The sequence below is a fragment of the Falco biarmicus genome, chromosome 7, assembly GCF_023638135.1.
Source record: "Falco biarmicus isolate bFalBia1 chromosome 7, bFalBia1.pri, whole genome shotgun sequence".
In the NCBI taxonomy this organism is placed as follows: Eukaryota; Metazoa; Chordata; class Aves; order Falconiformes; family Falconidae; genus Falco; species Falco biarmicus.
In genome coordinates, this window is record NC_079294.1 from 22,112,967 (window position 1) to 22,131,533 (window position 18,567).

Below are 18,567 nucleotides of genomic sequence, written 5' to 3' on the forward strand. Positions count from 1 at the left end.
CCGCCTTCCCCGCCGCTGCTCATTGGCTGGGGAAAGGGGCATGACACCGGAGAGGTCGAGGGTGGGGCGGCTGGGTTGGGCGGGGCGACCTTCGCCTGCCGGCGGGCGGCGAGCGGGGCCGTACGGGGTGCTGCTGGCCAGCGGCGGGGCGGGCGGCGACTGCCGCGCGGAGGCTGCGTACCTGAGGCCGGGCCGGGCCCGGGGAGCGGCCCCGCGGGCCCCGGGCAGACGCCGGGGCTCGCTTCTCAAAATCGCTGGCCCTTGGCACGGGAGCGGCTGGCCGTCGGGGGCCGCTCCGCCGCATGTCGACGACCTGTCCCCGCTCCCGAGTGCCGCGGCCCTGCTCGGGCCCCCCGCGGGGTGCCGAGCCAGGCCGTGTCTCCTGTGGGTGCTGGCGGCTGGCGCCGCGGGTGATGGCCGTGTGCAGGCGGAGCTGCCTGTCCTGGCAAGCTGCCCGCCCTTCCTGTGCCACCGGAGCGGCCCCCTGGGCGCCCGGAGGGACCGGGCAGCTCTGGCGCGGCCGCCTGGGACAGGGGCTCAGGCCGGGACCCCAGCCAGGTGCAGGGAAGCCTTTGTCTTCAGTTAACTCAGTGCTCTTCCATATTCCGTCTACACTAAGCTCAGGTGTTAAATGGTTTTTGTGCAAGGTTCATGTGGGTACATCCCTGCTGAATGCCTTCGTTAAAAATTAAGTAACAGTTTATTTCTCATTCTTGCAATCAGTGTGTAGCTTCTTGATCTTGAACATACAAATTCTCCCTGCTACCAACATTTTTACAGCTTGTGAAGATAACAGATCTTGTAAACAGATTGCTCGTACTCAGTGATATAAAACGGAGATTTTTCCATTTCACTCCGGTTTTCCTTAAAAATCTTCATCTGATTTTCAGTGATAAAACTGGAAGTGAAAAACCTCTGTTCATGCTTCATCGTGACAAAGCCTCCTGATGCTGAATGAGAATCCCAGGTACCCTGACCACATGTAATGTCTTCCCACTTACATAAAATCTTGGGCTTAGCTTTTCTGTAGTGTTTTGCAAATGGAGTTACACAATTCTTCTCTGCAAGATGATTTATTTTTAAATTCTCCATTCCCTAGTGAGGTACTTGTTTACGTTTATGTACAGAGTAACTGCTAATAGTTCTTACATTTTGCACAGTGGGGCTTTGTTTATCTATCCTTGTGTTAGCACTATGCTTCTGCACTTAGGAAGCACCAGGGTTTAGGCTTTAAAAAGAATAATGAAGATCTTAAGAAGAGTGTGCTCTGAGTTAAAGAGGTCATTTAAAATCCTTATCGTTGTTTGTAAAGTATTTGAATTTACTTGTCTGTTCTCTGGAAAAACACCACCTAACTGTAACTTAGTAACAAGTATTTCACAGGACCCTGCAGGGAACTGAAACTTTTCTAGTTCCTTTCTTTTTCTCACAAACTTCACAGCCTTTATTTCTGACAGAAACCAAAAATACCTTGCCTAGAAAGAGCTGGTATATTAATACTCTTATTGTACATAAACATTTTGGAGCATATATATCTAGATGAGGTTGGAACTAACATTTCTATGTGACATATGCAAGATTTAGGCATGCTGCAGCACTAGTTTTCAACTGCATTTGTCTAAGAAATGAACTTCCACTTTTCTCCTGTATCTCCATCTCCTTTTGCCAGTGAGGGCACAGCTGAGGATGCATCCTCTCCACTATTCTTTTGTTACTTAAGGGTGTGTTTTCACATTTAGCATAAGCTTATCCAATATTATCCTGTTGCTGAAAGGGACTTTCCTGCCCCTTGTCACATGCTTGACCTGCTTTCCTGATTGCAGCAGTACTGGACTGCCCGGTTGTAGAGTCATTTCAGCTCACTTATCTAACTGAAAGCTGAGCCGCCACATAAAAGCAGCTAGTTTTCAGTCAGCTTTTTAAGTTGATCAGACTTGTGTTAGGACTGTGCACACAGTCATTAAAGCCAGCACAATGTAAGGAAGAGGGACAGGTGAAAGGGACAACAGACCTGGCTCTTTCAGCAGCAGCCCGTAGTTAATGTTACCATGTCTGGATCATGATGCTGAGGAGTAACAAATAGCTGTATTCATGATTTTTGGAGTTCAAATAATAGATGGCTGAGATGGTATCTGCAGGACTGATGTTAATGTCCCTAGTTAAGCAGTTTCAGTTGCATGCAAAAGTTCTCTGTTCAATTTTATTTAGGAAAAAAATTATTTCTTTAATTCACATGCTGGGAAATTATTATACTTTATGTGAATATTGTGCTTTAAAATTTGTATTATAAAAATTTGAGTGAGACGTCAGAAAATAGAGGCCTTCTGTCTTTCAGCTGTTTGACACTTATTTTGATCACCACTATAGAGCACTGATAGGTTTAAAGTCGAGAGTTACATTACCGATGCTGAAAACTATAAGAGGAGAAAAATTACTTCTGTAGAAGCTCGGGGTCCCTGCTGTAGCGAGCTGCCAAGACAGAGCCCTGCCATCTTGTGGAACGCCTTGATATTGAAGTACACAGTCAGCTTTGCTTCTCAAAGACATCTTGCGCTTTTTTGCTTTTTTTATTTTGCCCCCCCCTTCCCCTTTTCTTTCACCGATGATGTGTTTGTTTCTACAGAAACAGTGTGACTAGCTCAGGAAGCCCAGAACGGCCAGTGCCTGGAGCTCGGAAACTGCCCAGGGAAATGCTCTGAAGAGCCATAATAGGATTTTCCCATTATTACAGACTTCTCTTGGCATCTTTTACCAGCCATGTCAGAGACTGGTTTCTGAATGAAAAGATTTGGCCAGACTGGGAAGGCTGTTCTTAGGATCAAGGTAAATAAAAGTGTCAGTAAATGTTAAGTTCATATTTCAGTAACCGGCAAAAGGCAGAAGAAAAGAACATTAAAGACTGCCTGCATGCAGTCTGTGAGAGATGACATTTTAGTATTTGCAGATACAGAAAGACTTTTGAAATGGTGCATGCCTTTCCAGTGAACATACAACCTAAATGCTACACTGGGGTTTTTTTCTTGCACGTTTTCTGATAAGGGTGTATATGGTCTCATTATTATTCAGCAGATCTGAATAATGGAAATTAGGTTCTAGATAGAACAGATCCAGTTCTCAAAGTCTGTATCTGAATACACACTCAGTGCTTCTCAAAGTTTGGATAAAGATATTGTTTTGATATGTTTAAACAGGAGAGTCTACTCTGCAAAATAATACTCTGTACATAGTTCAAACTTCCCCAAGGATTTTAATTTGGGCTCATTTTTGCATCTATGTTTTAAAACCCCAACAAATTACTAGAAGATAAACTAAAAGGCCAGTCTATCCCCACCTCTTGCTTTAAGAAGCTATGGGAAGTACTCTGCTTATTGAATTCCATTACCCATACAAATTTAGGATGATCATGTCAGCTTTTGCCCTGTCTTTTCTATGTTTGTGCAGACTACTACATGAGTACTCTCTTTCAGTGGATGCCCTTTGTCTCTCTTCACTGGACTTAGCAGCTCTATAACATGTTACCACTGTGCCAGTCCATAGTTATAAATCCACACTGGATATCAAAATGTTGGCGCTCCAGGCTCCTAGTCTCTGTGGAGGGAAAAAACCAGAATGCTGCAAAAACAAGGAAGAGGAATGTCCAGAAAGAAGAAGAAGTTGCAGCACAGTCCAACTATGCTGCAGTACTGGAAAACCAATGTACTTGCAACTAGAGCCATGATGAAAGCGCATCTCTACCAGCACAGTATTAAAGTATAAAAGATTAAGGAGATGCTCCTTGGCATATCTGCTTAGTGCAGCTCATTCCTTTTACATCCCATGGTAATTTATATTGCATCTTAAATTAATGCAGCACTAATACTCTCATTTGACTTTTATGTATTTCAGAGGATATATCTTAGCTGTGTTCCGTGGTTATACCCACAGATATAACCATATACACCACCATGGAGATGCATCTTATGCCAGTAGACAGATTTGTTTGATCAGTTGCTGATAATCTCTCCTCAAACAATGTAAGCTTTACTGTCAAATGGACTCTTCTATCATTATAGATTGACTCTCTGCATGGCTGTAAAGCCAGACTGTGGGGTTTTTCCCCACTTTAGAACAGTACTGCTTTGCCAGCTTCACTTTAGTGTAGATTTGCTCTTCATGCAAGTGAGAGAGGTAAGCCACTGGCAACAGAAGCTTGATGAACTGTGCTGTGCTAGCTAGAAGGCAGGCTGCGAATCTGGGTCTTTAGCATCTGAGTCAGTAAAAGAGAGCACTCCACTCTACTTCATAAAATATATATGCTAATCTCCCAGATGGCTATATCTTCTTTCTCCATAGAACAGATGACCTGGAAAATAAAAGAAGACTAAAAACACTGGAGAGTGGGAAATTCTGTGGCCAAAATCTGGGAGCTTCCAGTAGATTAAAGACAGACTTGGCTTTTAAATTTAGTTTGAATTTGTATTGATAATTAAATATAGCAGTGATTACTTGACTATTATTACAAGCCGCAGTATAATTTCACACGTAACACGAAGCATTCATACATTTATCAACATCCCTGTAAGAAAAAAAAAAACCAAAACAGGAAGTTTTTCAAATGAGATTTCTGCCTACACTAAAAGATACACACTAACAGAAATAATGTTTAATAATGACTACCATTTGCATACTGTGTATTATCTCAATCCAAACAACATTTATAGCTCTTGTTTAATTTGTCATTGGTTGAGTTGCTGCTCCTATAGAGGAACACGAGAACCACACTGCTGCATTGGCAACATTGTGTGGAACCAAAATTTAATTTGAATAGAGGAAATGAGATTAGTGCAATGCAGATGCTCCCACTGGAGATCCGCAAAGACACTACAGTAAACCTTTTAGGCTTTTGAAATCTCCATAGGTGATGGTGGCCTCAATTTTCCTTTTTATGCTTTGTATGAAAAATGAAGCAGCGGCGCAGTACCTTCAGTCTCACAGTCAGCACAGGGTGCAGCACTAGCTCAGACTGTTCTGCGCTGCTTGTGGCACCTCGGCTCCCATTTGAGGCCTTCTGCACAAGGAATGACCAAGCCTCCCTTGTTTATGAGGGCAATGAGTTTTTTTCTGGAAATAACAAAAATGAGATGGAAAACAAGATATTAACTAGCCTGTGGTTTTGTTTAGGTTTTAAGTTTGTCAAACAAAGCCATTGGGCCAGTTTTCAGGTTGCTCCTTGAGTAGCTTCAGAAACACAGCACAAAAATGAAGAATCCTGCATCTGAACTCAAACTATAGGAGACGGATGCAAACTACAACATACAGAGACATACAATGTCCATTAGATACCAGCATTCATATCCAAGTCATAGCTTTATACCCAAATCATAACTCTTCTAAATCTGTCATTAAAAGTTATAGACATAAAATAAATAGCCTTTTCATTTGGAGTAAAATAATCCTTTTTTAGACTGAGGCTGATGGTTTTTTTCTCTAATTTGTATTTAGTAAGTTAACTTACTATTCAGAATAATAAACCTCAATCTAAAATAAGATCAACTAGGTCACTGCTGTAGAATTGTTTTTTCCACGTTGTCTTGAGAGAACAGGCAACATTTGCCTGCTGTCTCCTTTTATTTGCAATCACAGTTTAAATCCTTAGCAGAATTTGTTAGACAAGCCTCCTTCAAAAAATGTATGACTCTGTACTGCAAAATGTTGTCTTGATTTTCACATATAGCGTCTACTCTATGGCCGTGTCTAAGCTCAGATATGATACTTTATTCATTCAATATTTCATAAGGCAACTGGAACGGGATTTTCTTGTACTTACATGGAAAGGGACCTAATTCTGTTTTGATCTTTTAGTTAAGTGTGGGCAGAAAGACACATGGTTTTACTGTGATGCCACCCCTTGCATCGGCAGCACCAGATCCATAGACAGCCAGAGACATCAACCCATTACACTTGCAACTGTATCAAGGAGTCTACCTTTACACTCCAGAATTAATTTGCATTATCTATTTACTTTTTTTTTCTTTACCAAGTCAGCAGTCTTAATTGGTGGGCTCTGGTCCTGCACACCATCAAGGCACTGTACAGTTCACCATACAGCTGAAGCTTCTGTAGAATGCTGGAAGCATGGTTCATGGAGTGAGCCTACACAGATCAGTCCCAGACTACAGACAGTTGAGTATCTTTGACTCTAATTGGTACCAGAGTAGTTTTCAAAAGATAACGTTAAACATAATTAACTTCTGAAGGATACGTGCCTCCTTTCTCATGGTGTGGTATTTTCCCTCCGAATTATGCCACGGAAAAGGCCTGTAAGAGTAAGATTTGTTAGTGTGTGAATGACAAGCTTTATGCACATAGATACTGCTTAAGCCTAAGTCTTCCTGCTCCACTGGTGGTGGAATCTGAAATTTTGTATCACTGGTAAGTGGTGTGTCTCAGCTTCGATCCCAAAAGTTGTCAGGTAAGAGGCTTCCTACAATGTTTATGGACAGACAAATAACAATCAGATCTTTCTTGAAGTCAGCTTTGGCCCTTGTATTCAAAACAAGGAAAGCGCTTGGCTTTATAAGAAAAGGGGATTTGAAAAAGAGTCACCATAAAGGTTTTGCAGTTCTCAGGGTTTTTTTTAAATACTATTTTTGTGTAACTGGTGTCAAGCTAAAAAGGATCAGGGTAACAATGAACCAGCACTCAACAGAATGAGCTAGATAATTTGCTCACAGCTTTAATGCTCATTAAGTATTCACCTCAAATTCATGCCAGCAGAGCCTCTCCAATACTTCACAACAGACCTACTCATTAGACTCCATGATGCTCCTGCGGGAGTCTAAAGGGAGCGAAGCCTATCCCACCAGCAAGCGCTTCCCCGGGACAGCAGAGGGTACCTGGTGGGGTTGAAGCATTGCACAGAACACCCTGTTTTCTAATAAGCTTCAGGTAACCTAGCATGGCGTTTGCCTGTATTATTTTGAATGCATATGTAAAATATGTTGCAGTTTTGATGGCTACAAAAAGTTCAGCTCCCCATCTTCACAGTTACCTCATCCTTTCCAGTACAGCATAGCTGCTTCACCACCAGCAAAGAAATACGCTTCCTTTCTATGCAGTTGTAGTGTACGAACTGTTTCGCCTGCTTCACTCTAGTAGAAGGTGTCCATCCCTCAGCTGTCAGCCCTGTGCTAGGGTGTCTTTGTGTGGGTGACAAAGGAAAGGCGAACGAGCCGCCGAGGTGCCGGGGGCAGGACCCCTACCGAGGCAGGTCCCGCCATGGGAACGCCACCCACGAGGGAGCTGCAGCCGCAGTCCTGGGCAGAGCCGCCTTTCCTCAGGCCGCCCCCGCCGACACAAGCCACAACGTGACATCTGCCGCATCCTTCCGGCGCTTGTCCTCCGTCATTCCCACCGGTGCAGGAGAGGGGACGCCACCGCACCCGCGGGAGCCGCGCCGCTGCTCTCAATTAACGCAGCAGCAGGGTGAAGCCCTAGGCCGGGGCAAACCCCGCCCGCTCAGGCGGTGGTGTGTGACGCCGTTTCCCGCCGCGCCGCCGGGGGGCGCCGCCAGCCCGCGCCCCGCCCGAACCCGGCATGGCGGCCCGGGATCGCTCTGCGGCCCGCAACGCGGAAATTCTCGCTCGGGCTATTTCTGGCCCTGCTGGAGCCGCGCGCTGTTTCCTCAGGGCGCCGAGCGCATTGTGTTATTCACTTAGATGAAACAATTGTCGTCTATATAGGACATAGTTGTTTTCCAGTTCCTCAAACCATTATTACCTTTTCCTGATCCCCTTGAGAAAATGGACCTTTGATACCCTGCCAGGCTGCGTTATTGAATTCCCTACCCGTTTCGGGGTGAAATTGTGACAAAGGCAGGCGCTTTTGGTGAAAACAAAAAAGAAAAAAAAATACCACAGAAAGAATGTGGAAGAAAACCTTACTCCGGAAAAAAAGCCAGTTCTGTAATAGTGCAGGAATGAGGTAGCATGAGTCATCTGGCTCATGAGCACTTCGTCTGAGGGCTCTCACCCATCCAGCAGGGAATCTGCCAGGCCCGTGTACACCCCACAGCCAGCACGCCCAGCCAGGGGTACAGCGCTCAAAACAGCTCCATCGAGTCACCTCCTAGCATGTGTGAGAAATGATCTCACAGCTGCCCTCAGCAGAAGTGTAACCCCTCTTTACCTGCATTTTATGGAACACCACCACTGAATCTAGGCCTCATCCTGGTCTGCCAGGAGGTTTGGGAGACAGGTCCACAGGCTGCTCTGAACACCCAGCTCCTCCTCGGAATACCCCTTCTCACAGCCCATGCTTCATACTACTCCCACCATACTCTTCCTCCAGCTTCCCCCTCAGAAACTCCTTTTATCCTCTGAAACCAATTGCAGTTCTTTCCTGTTTGCCCTCCGGTTTACCCTTCTTAATCTTTTATTACATGTGCCATTACAAATCCCAAGGGTGCTATAGACTACGAAAGAAAAGAAACACATGCTTTCTGGATGTAATCTTGTTTCTTTTTCTTATAAACTGTGCCAGTGGGGTGAAGCAGGTTCATGAGTTTTCACTTAAAGTCAGAAATTAGTCTGAATTCAAATGTAACTGTACATGGACAGCTAGGACTCCTGGCTTTTTTCTCAGTTTAGCTACCGACAGATTCAGAGAACATGACAGTTTCCAGGTTTGTACCCACTGAGACTAACTCTCAGTACACTTCTATCCTTATTTTGGACAGAGAGTATTACAAAGATGCCACTGCACTAGCAAAACTAACCAGCTGCAATAAGGCTTTTATCATCCCATACCAGGTTAACTTCAATAAGTAGTTCCTGCACCTTGTCCCAGCATGGCCACCAATTCCTCACAAGTCTCTCTTTTTCTAGTACTCCTCTTCATATAGTCCTTAGAGCTATTTAACTACTTAGCAGGAACCAGCCACAGCTGCACATTATCCCCATCAACCAACCCTCCATCCCTGAAGCCAGCCCACAGCTGTATATTATCAATGTTAATTAACCTGCTGTCATTCCTCTACAGAAAGACAGATGGATCATAAAGACAATGCCTGTTGCTATCTCACCGTTGGGAGGAAGAGGAGGTGTTATTGTAAGGATAAGCTTTCAGTAATGAAATCTCTCTTTTTCCTATAGACTACACAAGGCCACACATGCTGCCTGTGCAGCCACCTCCTACTGATTTCCCTGAACGTCACTCTAGCTAACTGAATTTGATGGATTTTTCTGGAGACATCAGTCTCACTCCTAGTAAATACTTCTAGCCTGGAGCTGATGTTCTTCTATCACTCCATTAAACTCAGACCCTCATAATTTCTCTGTTGTATTTGTGAGCAAATCTGACAATTTAAGCACTTGTCTCAAAGTTTATGAGATGATGAGACTTATAAAACCAGGAGATGCAATTAGCTAGAGAGAATAGCATCAGACAAAAGCTCTGACTGGGCTTGCCAACCATGTAGAAATCTTTTTGAGGAAGTATGTGTTGTTTAGATCTGTTGTAAGAAGTAAGGCAGAAGGGAGGCTAGTGAAAAGTTGGATTACTTTAAGTGCTGAACTGTTCACTTCTAAGACTCAGATCCTACAGACTTTCTGTGTTAAAAAAATAATCGTTATGTGCAGTTTTCCTGATGCCAGTAGAAGTAATAGTTGTGAATAAAGATGCATATCAATATATAGCTTGAAAAATTATGTCTGAACCTTTGACTTATATCTCTTTTTTTAAAAAAAAAGTTTTGCTTGTTTTCCATCATATGCAATTTAAAGATTTACGAGAAAGCATTTAGTTGCATTGCTACCAACATAACTGCGAAGCAGCTGTATGTACAAGAAATTCAAAATTCAGTCCAAGAGTCAGAATATTTTGGCCACCTGTACTTAATTCTGCTGTTACCACAGTGAGACTGTTTTTCATATGATTTGTGTAACACTCAGTATTGAATTAAATCTTGGAAGTACATTTTCTACTGCAAAATAGCTCTTTGTGGTTAAAATACTGTTTGCAACAAAACCTCTTCTTTCCATGTCATGTCACATGCTGAAACTGGCAAAAAGATAAATCATTCCAAATCTAAATTTAACTGCTGAAAATTTTGTAATACGTTCACTAATATCTATAATCTTTGGAGCACTGTATATAACAGCTATAGGCATATACCTCAAAGATTTCTGATCCAACCTTCACTGGTATTTCTGGGTTCTACAAGCAGCATGAAGCAGAGTATAAATCCCTCCAAAAGGGTGCTTACTCCACCCTTCCTTTGTTTCAAATTAGTTTCTGATTTTTTTGCCTTTAGGGTTATTTTCAGTGTTAGATCATTTCCATTGTTTACCTCCAGAGAAGTGTTTCCAGGCCATTTTGCAGTCATCACTGTTCTGGGAAGGCATATGAAAAGGTGAAGGTTATATGTTTCTTCATATATGGTCAGATGTGGTCAGAAATATATGACTGTCATCATCATCATACACCTATATCTAACTCCTTTGCTCTCTAACAGTTTTCTCCCTGTTCATTTTCGCTGCTTAATCTAGCAAAGATTTCCCAAGGGGCTGAATATATCTTTTCATGCTGAGGACTGGTAAAGGATGCACCAATGAAATAAACAGACTAATGTTATTAATATGGACAGTGCTCTGGAGCCAAGAACCTAGCAGGTGCACAAGGCATCCACAGAAGTGGCCTTGGAAAACAGATGCCTCTGGATACCTGGATATCCCTAGGAATCTGCCGTGAGGGTTTTGCAGGCTGCTCCACAGTGGTCAAAATTCCTCATTCCTGAGCAAAAGATCAGGAGGAGACTCTGCAAAGGGTTGCTCATGGATCCACCCTCTCAGAGTGTCTCCTGTGGGTTTTTGCACAGAAAGGATGGACCAAGAAGCAGCATTTATAGAAATACCTTTAGTCTGGCTGAGAGTTGGAACTAATCTGCCTGCAGTTCCCTTCTGTGAACTCCACCACTACTGTGCTGTTCAGTATCTGCTTTTGATATGAAGTGGGGAACAATGTCATGTGATAAACAGAGGAATGAATTGCCTTAGTTTCATCCCACTGCCTTGTCTCTGAACCAAGAAAAAGCTCACTTGTCTAGTACTGGCTCTGCAGAAGCTGTAGTTTGTACAGGTGCTCTTTGTGTTAAAATTCACTCTGTTTAATGGATCAAGACCTGGGAGATCCGGGTGCTGGCTTTGTTGATGGTTTATGTTGTGAGCTAGAGTAAATCACTTGAATTGCTGTACAAGGGAATTCAGGATACCTCCTTTGCAAGTTGATTTCATCCACATATAAAAAAACTATATCCAACACATGAATTACTATCAGTGCCACTTAACAGATAACATGGAGCTGCAAAAAGTGAATCGATTTTTAAGTCCACTTTTGTTGGCTGCATATAGTTCTCCACTCAATACGGTACCACCAGGCCCCTGCTGTTGATGAGGATCATCAGGCCTCACCTTTATGGATAAGGGCAAAGAATTCTGACAGCCCACCTCATGGACACAAGGATAGATGTAAGAAGTGAAACACCGTCTGATGTTAAGACAGACTGAAGACTATCAGCTAATGCAGCTGAAAGAATATTTGCGTGAAAAAATATGCTGTTTTAGAACCTGTGGTATCTATATATGTGCACAAACACATGGGTCTATATACACGCATATGTGTGCTTTGCAGTTCGTAGGGACTGCCTTACTGGTTTATAGCAGAGAGGCAGATGAAAGCAGGAGCTGCAAGGAGAGGCCGAGTTGAATGTATGTGTTTCTGTATACCTATGGGTTTCTTTTACAGTAAGAGTTTCCTCCTAAATCAGCTTAACATGAAAAGCTGTTTATGTAGGATAGGTTAAAACCAGTTGCCCATTGAATGGCTGCAACAAATGTATTCGGCCAGCAGGGGAGGGAGAAGGTCTTTGTAGCTGCTGTTGTTTTTCTGACAAATTGTTATGCCACCTCCAGCTGGCTGCCAAGGATCCTTTTCTTTAAAAGCCATATGTCCTCTCTAATAAAGCTCTCATCACACCTCCTTCAGGCTTCCCTCATTCTGCTGTACTTATGCCTGATTTCATTTGGTTCATGCAGCAGCACAGCTATAGGATGATGGCTTCTTTAAGCTAGTCCACAGAGAAAACATGGCCCAGGGAAAAAGGAAAGATTGTCTGGGACAGCCTGGGTCTGTGCCTCTGTGATTCCTGGAATTTTACTCACTGCGTAGCTCATATGGGTTTTCTTTTTAAATAGCTCTTTAAAGGGTTGCTGGAATCCAAGTTACTGTAGACCTGCCATAAAGTGGCAGTGTTTCAGGGTACTCCCCCCAGATCAATCATTTTCAAATTCTGAAATCTGTCAACTGTACCTTGAGGCACTGCCAATTTAAGCAAATACAAAAATAGTAGTCACAACACCTCAGGGCATGATTTCATCAGATCTTCTACACTAAGCAGGTCTGACCTGCTCAATAGTTATCTGGGAGACCTCCAGAGAACAGAATACAGGAGGGGACAGATCTTGTGAGGCAGCTGAGATTCTTGCCAGTGTAGATCATACAACATCTCTGGGAATTTAAGCCTTGGTTGTTTAAAAAATAGCACTGCTTCTGCTGCGACCGACCTATATTGGTGCTGAAGCAGAGTGTGACTAGAGATGCTACCTTCCAAAAGGGATTTAAAACTGAGATTTTGCAGTTCTTTTCTCAAATTCAGGTTGTTAACTATGGCCACATTCCATCTCAAGGCAATGAATTACATACTGTTTCCAATAGTCTTGAATGTCAAAATTATTCTTCACACCTCCTACTAAAGCACACAGTCACTGCTATATTCCACTTCAGACAAGGCTGTATTCAGTGAGAAGTCTTACATACACAGTTAGCAAAGGAGTTGAGATCAGACAGAAGTATAGTCTTCTGTTTATTCAGAATGAAGCCAAAATCCAAGAAAGATGTAGGGAAACTGCCAAGGCCTGCAGGGCCTCTCAATTAATCTGCCCAAGCGGACCCTTGTACTTGTATAAAATCCAATCACATGAAATTGGGGCTTATATCTCCTACAACACTGTCACCTTGCAATGCTACTACTTATTCCACAGTTCCCTGTTGATAAGCCAGATGTCTTAAGACTATTATCCAAATTCTGCCTACATTTTCTCCTAGGGTTCCTAATTTTGGTCTCTTTTCATTGCCCTGAAATTTCTAGGCATTTAATATTTTTCATAATTCTGCTTCTGACAATGTACTTTAAACTGAAAACTCTTCCTAGGCAGGGACTGACCAAATCAAAAGGCTTAATTTTCTTAGAAAAATGGCTAAAAAGAACAATAAGAGAGAGGAAATCTTTTAAAATTGAGAAGATGGTCTTAGGGACTCATTCACATGCTCTGGGACATTTGTACTTCAGACAGAGAGTTTTAACTGTGAACAAATCTCTTAAATAGGAATTTATCCCAGTGGCATCATGAATCATTGTTTGGTAGACATTTCTTACAGTGAGGCACCACTGTGCTGTACTTTAAAGAATGTGGTATAAATGCTGCTAAAATACTGTCAGCTGGGTGTTTGGATATTCTAATTTTAGCCTTGTTTATTATGTTTCATCTCCATGGTGTTTTTAGGCAATTATTGTACCAGCAATGCTAGCAAATTCCTCTTTTTCAGAGAGACCTTGTGGTCACTGGGACACTGATGACACTTCTCTGTGTGATTTCTGTATGGACATGTTCACAAAATTAGGTCCTGTAATGTGAAAATGGATGATGCTGTTGTGATTTTCTTGTAAGAAACACTATCAGAGTATCTTTAGGAGGAAAATTCATTGCAAAACTGCACTCTGTCTCTAGCAACGGGACCGTTAAGCTATTTCAATTGATTTTTCAGCCATGCTGAAGCAGCTGCAAGAGGTTAAGATAGTGAGACTGGGGCCATGTAGCTGCTAAAAATGTATAGCCAAAAGCTGCAGAGAGACAGTTTCTAGACAACAAAGGAGTGGAATTGAAGATGCTGTTGTTTTAGTGGCAACTTACAGAAGGTTGTTATCAACAAGTTGGTAAGAATTCTTTTTTCTTAGCTGTGACAGGACTTCTTTGTCTTTGTGGATCTATTTTAAATGGTTTTGTCCTTTCAGTACTCCCTGATAATAAGAAACTTATGTAAGTGCCCTTCTTCAGGGAGAATCTCGTTTGGTCTGCTTATTTTGCCTTGAGAAAACCACAGGGCTCAGAGAGCATATGAAAAAAGCTTACGTACTCAAAAGGTGCAGCAAGCAACTGAGACAAACTGCGGGGGCAGGATTAATGGGACTGTGAGCTTCATAGTTCAGCTGTTTGCAGATCAGTAATTAGCATCCTCCACCCAGAGAATTGATCTCTCCCTAAGTAGCGCTGTGGAGTACTATGGAGAACTATGTTAGTCATAGGTATAGTTGAAAAAAAGAAAAAACCCAAAACAACCCCCAAATCTTTCTTCCCTTTTCATGATTTGTGTTCTTGCATGCTGAGAGAGAGGGGATGGTTTGGCCTGCCCCACAAGCTGCTAGGCAGGGTGTATGCTGGAAGGGCAGGTGGGTCTGGGAGCGTGTTTGGTGCTGCAGCTGTGAAAAAGGTGGGTGCAGGCGGCAGCCTGGCACGCAGCTGGGGCTCTATTGTGTGCTGTGAGCAGTGAACCTGCCAGCGCGGCAGGGAGAGGAGGTCTCCTGCCGTGTAACCTTCCTGTTGGTAAATCTACGTTTGGTCTGTGCTGAAATGCTAGAGAATAGGCATCATTTTTCTTGTTGTTTCTAAAGGCTGTATTCCAGTTGGGAGTGGGGGTAATATACAGGACTGAATTTCACAGAGTAATTTCATAGCGACTTCTTAGCTTGTGAAGTTGAATCTGGTGTGGCCTCCCTGCTAGAAAAGAAGCATGGTCTGTGAAAGGATCTGGCTCTTGCTTAGAAGTTTGTTTAAAAACTGCAAATAGCAGATAAGCTGCCATCAGATGTTAACATGATGGCAACATGTTCAGTAGAGTCCTGCAGTTGTCAAAAACCACTCTACTGTAATTAAAGGCAAATCTAGAACAACTTCCTGACAGGTTTTATAAGAAAATTAGCTGTCTTACAGTGGCACCAGGCTAACAAATATTATTGTAGAATGACTTCCTGGTTTCTATCACCCTTGCAGGTAAGCCTGCTTCTTAGTTTCATATGAGAGAATAAAATATATCTATCACCATTCTATAACAATGTTCTGAATTCAGATAAACCATTTTTTTTAACCAGGTTTCAACTACAGGGGAATGACAGGGGAAAAAAGTCAAGACTTAACATTATACAAAGACTCTTATTAATGTCCAAGTAGCAAGTATATATTTTAACTATTGCTTCAGCAGGAAAGTCAAAAGATGGGTGCAGTTTTCTTCTTGGCTGATTGATTGTAATGGTTTATATAGAAAATTTATTTTTGTCTTTTTATTTCTTTCTTTTTGGAACCAAAGTTGCTGTTTGTTTTGGATACTATATCCAATCCGCAGTAAGTAGTATGTGTCAGCAGGATCCAAAAATCAAGGTTGAAATGCTGCTGTCTAACTATAGGTCCTGAGACAAGGAATCAATAGGAAGAAGTAAATAAAAGTTGGTAGTGAGCCACCAAGGCCTAGCTTGTCAATCTTCATTGGAAAGCTAATGCCCTGTCCAGCACGGAGAGAGAATTACTAACCCTCATAATTGTAAAGTGAGTAAATCAGTGTTTTTCTTATTTTCTGCTGCTTATTTTATTAGCTACTTACAGCTTGGTATCATACTGTGATTACTGAAATGAAAAATTACAAGGAATTGCCAATCATAAGCTTGTTTCTGGACATAATAAATTGCACCTAATTTAGGCAAAACATTCTTTTTAACTTTCTGTTTCACCTCTTGTCCTAATTATCTAAGTTATGTTCTCATAAAACTTAGGCATGCTCTTGATACCCAAAAATTATATTTTTTAAATTAGTTATCCCACAAAAGATGTCTGGAGGGAAAGTGTAGAACCTCATTCCTTTGAATGAGAAGATAAGAGAGACTAAAGTACTACTAATGGTGCAAAGCATGCTGCAATATTATTCTTAGAAATGGCAACATGCTGAAGCACTATTGTTGCAGGTTTTAGTGTTTTGTTACTGTTTGATTAACTTCCTGTTCTTGTAATATCAATATCATGCATTGGAAAAAGTGTGCTTATAAGGCTGGTCAACAAATGGTGATTAGTTTATCCATTTCAGTATTTGGTAAAACATGTTCTACTGTGTACCACATACAGCGTTGCCCTGATTTTGCAAATGCCATTTCAACCCACCAGAGTGTGGCATGAAGTAAACAAAAATGTTGCTGTGAACGATTACAAGATCATTCTTTTTTGGCCAATTCCAAGTCAAAACAGCTCTATCTTTAATATGATGCCATAATGAAGAGAGCCAATAATACTAGTTTGCTACAGAAGTTTCACCAATATCCTGTAGTTGTAAGGAGGGCACTTGACTGTGTACATACATAAAAAACGTGAGGAAAAATGGGATTGAACTATTGTTTGGCTGAAATAAAAGTTAAAGTTTAAATTGGTCTCTTCCTGTGTAATGTTGGCTTATGTGGCACATGACTTCTTTGCCTGAGTCTTGGCATGCTAAATTACAAGAGAAATGTTGGAGAAAAATAGGTTGATCTCCAATCATTTGATTTGATGCCTCCTCTCTTAAATATTTTATCTAATAAATTGTTGCTTTTCACTGATGTCATGCACTATTTTTCCTAGAGCATGCTCTTTTCCTGTACAGAGTAATACCCATTGTAAGGCTAGAGTGCAGAAGATAAGCTAGTTTTTTGTTGGATTGCATGAGTCTACTGCTGTTACTTTCTATCCAGATGTGGATTGTTTGTTTGTTTCCCTTAAAAGCTAATAATGATTTTTTTTTTCTTTGTTGTCTGCAACGGGGCTTGTTATCATTTTTACCTTTGGGTGTGGATGGATTCCAATAATATTATTTCCTCATCTTGTGTCCAAATGTTTTCAGCCTGTCTGCATTTAAACAGCTAAGCAACAAAATGTAATTGTCCTCTCAAGCATGTGATATTCTCTCACTTATTTTACTGGACACAGACTAGATCATCCCATGATGAAATGTTCTTGAACAGGGTTATCTGTGCTAAATTAGGTTACACTGTTATGGACCAGGGCTGAGCCTGTAATATTCCTGCTTTCTTTCCACTGTTTGTGTTTTGCTTTAACACCCCCTCCCCATACCCCCAGGCCTCCATCACTTCATGGCTGGTCCAATGACTTTTAGGAGCAGGGCTGGGGAAGCAGCCATAACCTTCCACAGCATCCAGCCTCTCACACAGGGACGCTGTTTAACATGAATCATTATGATGAGGCTGAGGCTCATCTGTCCAGACTCAATCAATGGCTCCTAAACAGAAGCATAAACATTTTTAAAGCATTTATTGCAGCTTTCAGACACGTTACTATTGAATGTTATCCCTCTTGCTTCCTTTTTGGGAAGAAGGTGAACAGCTTTTATGTAACATTCATAAAACAGCTGCTGGAAGAACTAATGCTTCATAATCCTGATCATTACAATATCATTTTTATGGGTTACACATCCTAAAAATGTCATCTTTCAACAGCTGTATTTGTAATGTTAGTTTTTAATGGTATTTTGGCAAACGATGTAGTTGAAACAGGCTTCGTAGCTTTATTTTTTCTACTGTAACTGGTGAGGCTTGTCATGCTTGGCTTTATCCCAAAAGGATAAAGGGAACTCTCCCTCCCCATCCATGATAATCCTCCGTAGGTTTTCCCTGTTGGCTGTGTCCATCCCCCATCCTCCTGGTCTCCCCCCCCCCCCCCCCCCCTTTTTTCCTTTCATATCTCAATCCTGTTTGATAGTGGGGAAAAAAAAAATCTTCTTTGCAAAATACTGCTAGCAGTCTTGTGTTTGAAAACACATTATATGAAACAATAAAGTTAAAAATGGTTTATTTGTTTATACTGGGGAAAGACTGCCATCATGGTTGGGGTTTTGTATCCGTCCCTTCTCCCTACTTTTCCACTGGGAAAACAAAAAATAGATCATCTACATCTGCTTTGAGTCAGTCACTTCTCTCTTCTGGTTTTCCAAGAATAGCCAAATGCTGCCATTGGTCCACTGTCAGGGAGAAAAACACTGTGGAGACTGTGGCATTAACGCAGCGTCTTGAAAACACCAGCCCAAATGCATGCTCATCATGAGTCATGACTGAGTGCACGCTCAGGTTTTTTCATTCCTGCAATTCCTCTGCAGCAGACCCAAAGGTGCTGTTGCCCAGTCCCGTATCTGCTGGAGAAGGGCAGTGTCCTAGTTTCAGGATAGAACCTATATGGGATCCTCCTGCTGCCACAGCGACAGGATCATTGTGTGTCCTCAAAGTTACTTTTTCCCCCGAGTATGGCTGGAGAGTCAGGTAATTTAGAGAGGGATCCTCAGCATTACTCATTTGAGTTTGAAGGAGGAGACCTCCCCTTTCCCCTGCTTGACAGCACTCTGTAAACTCCTTCCCTCATCTCTCCCTCTCTAACGTGTGACTTTTGG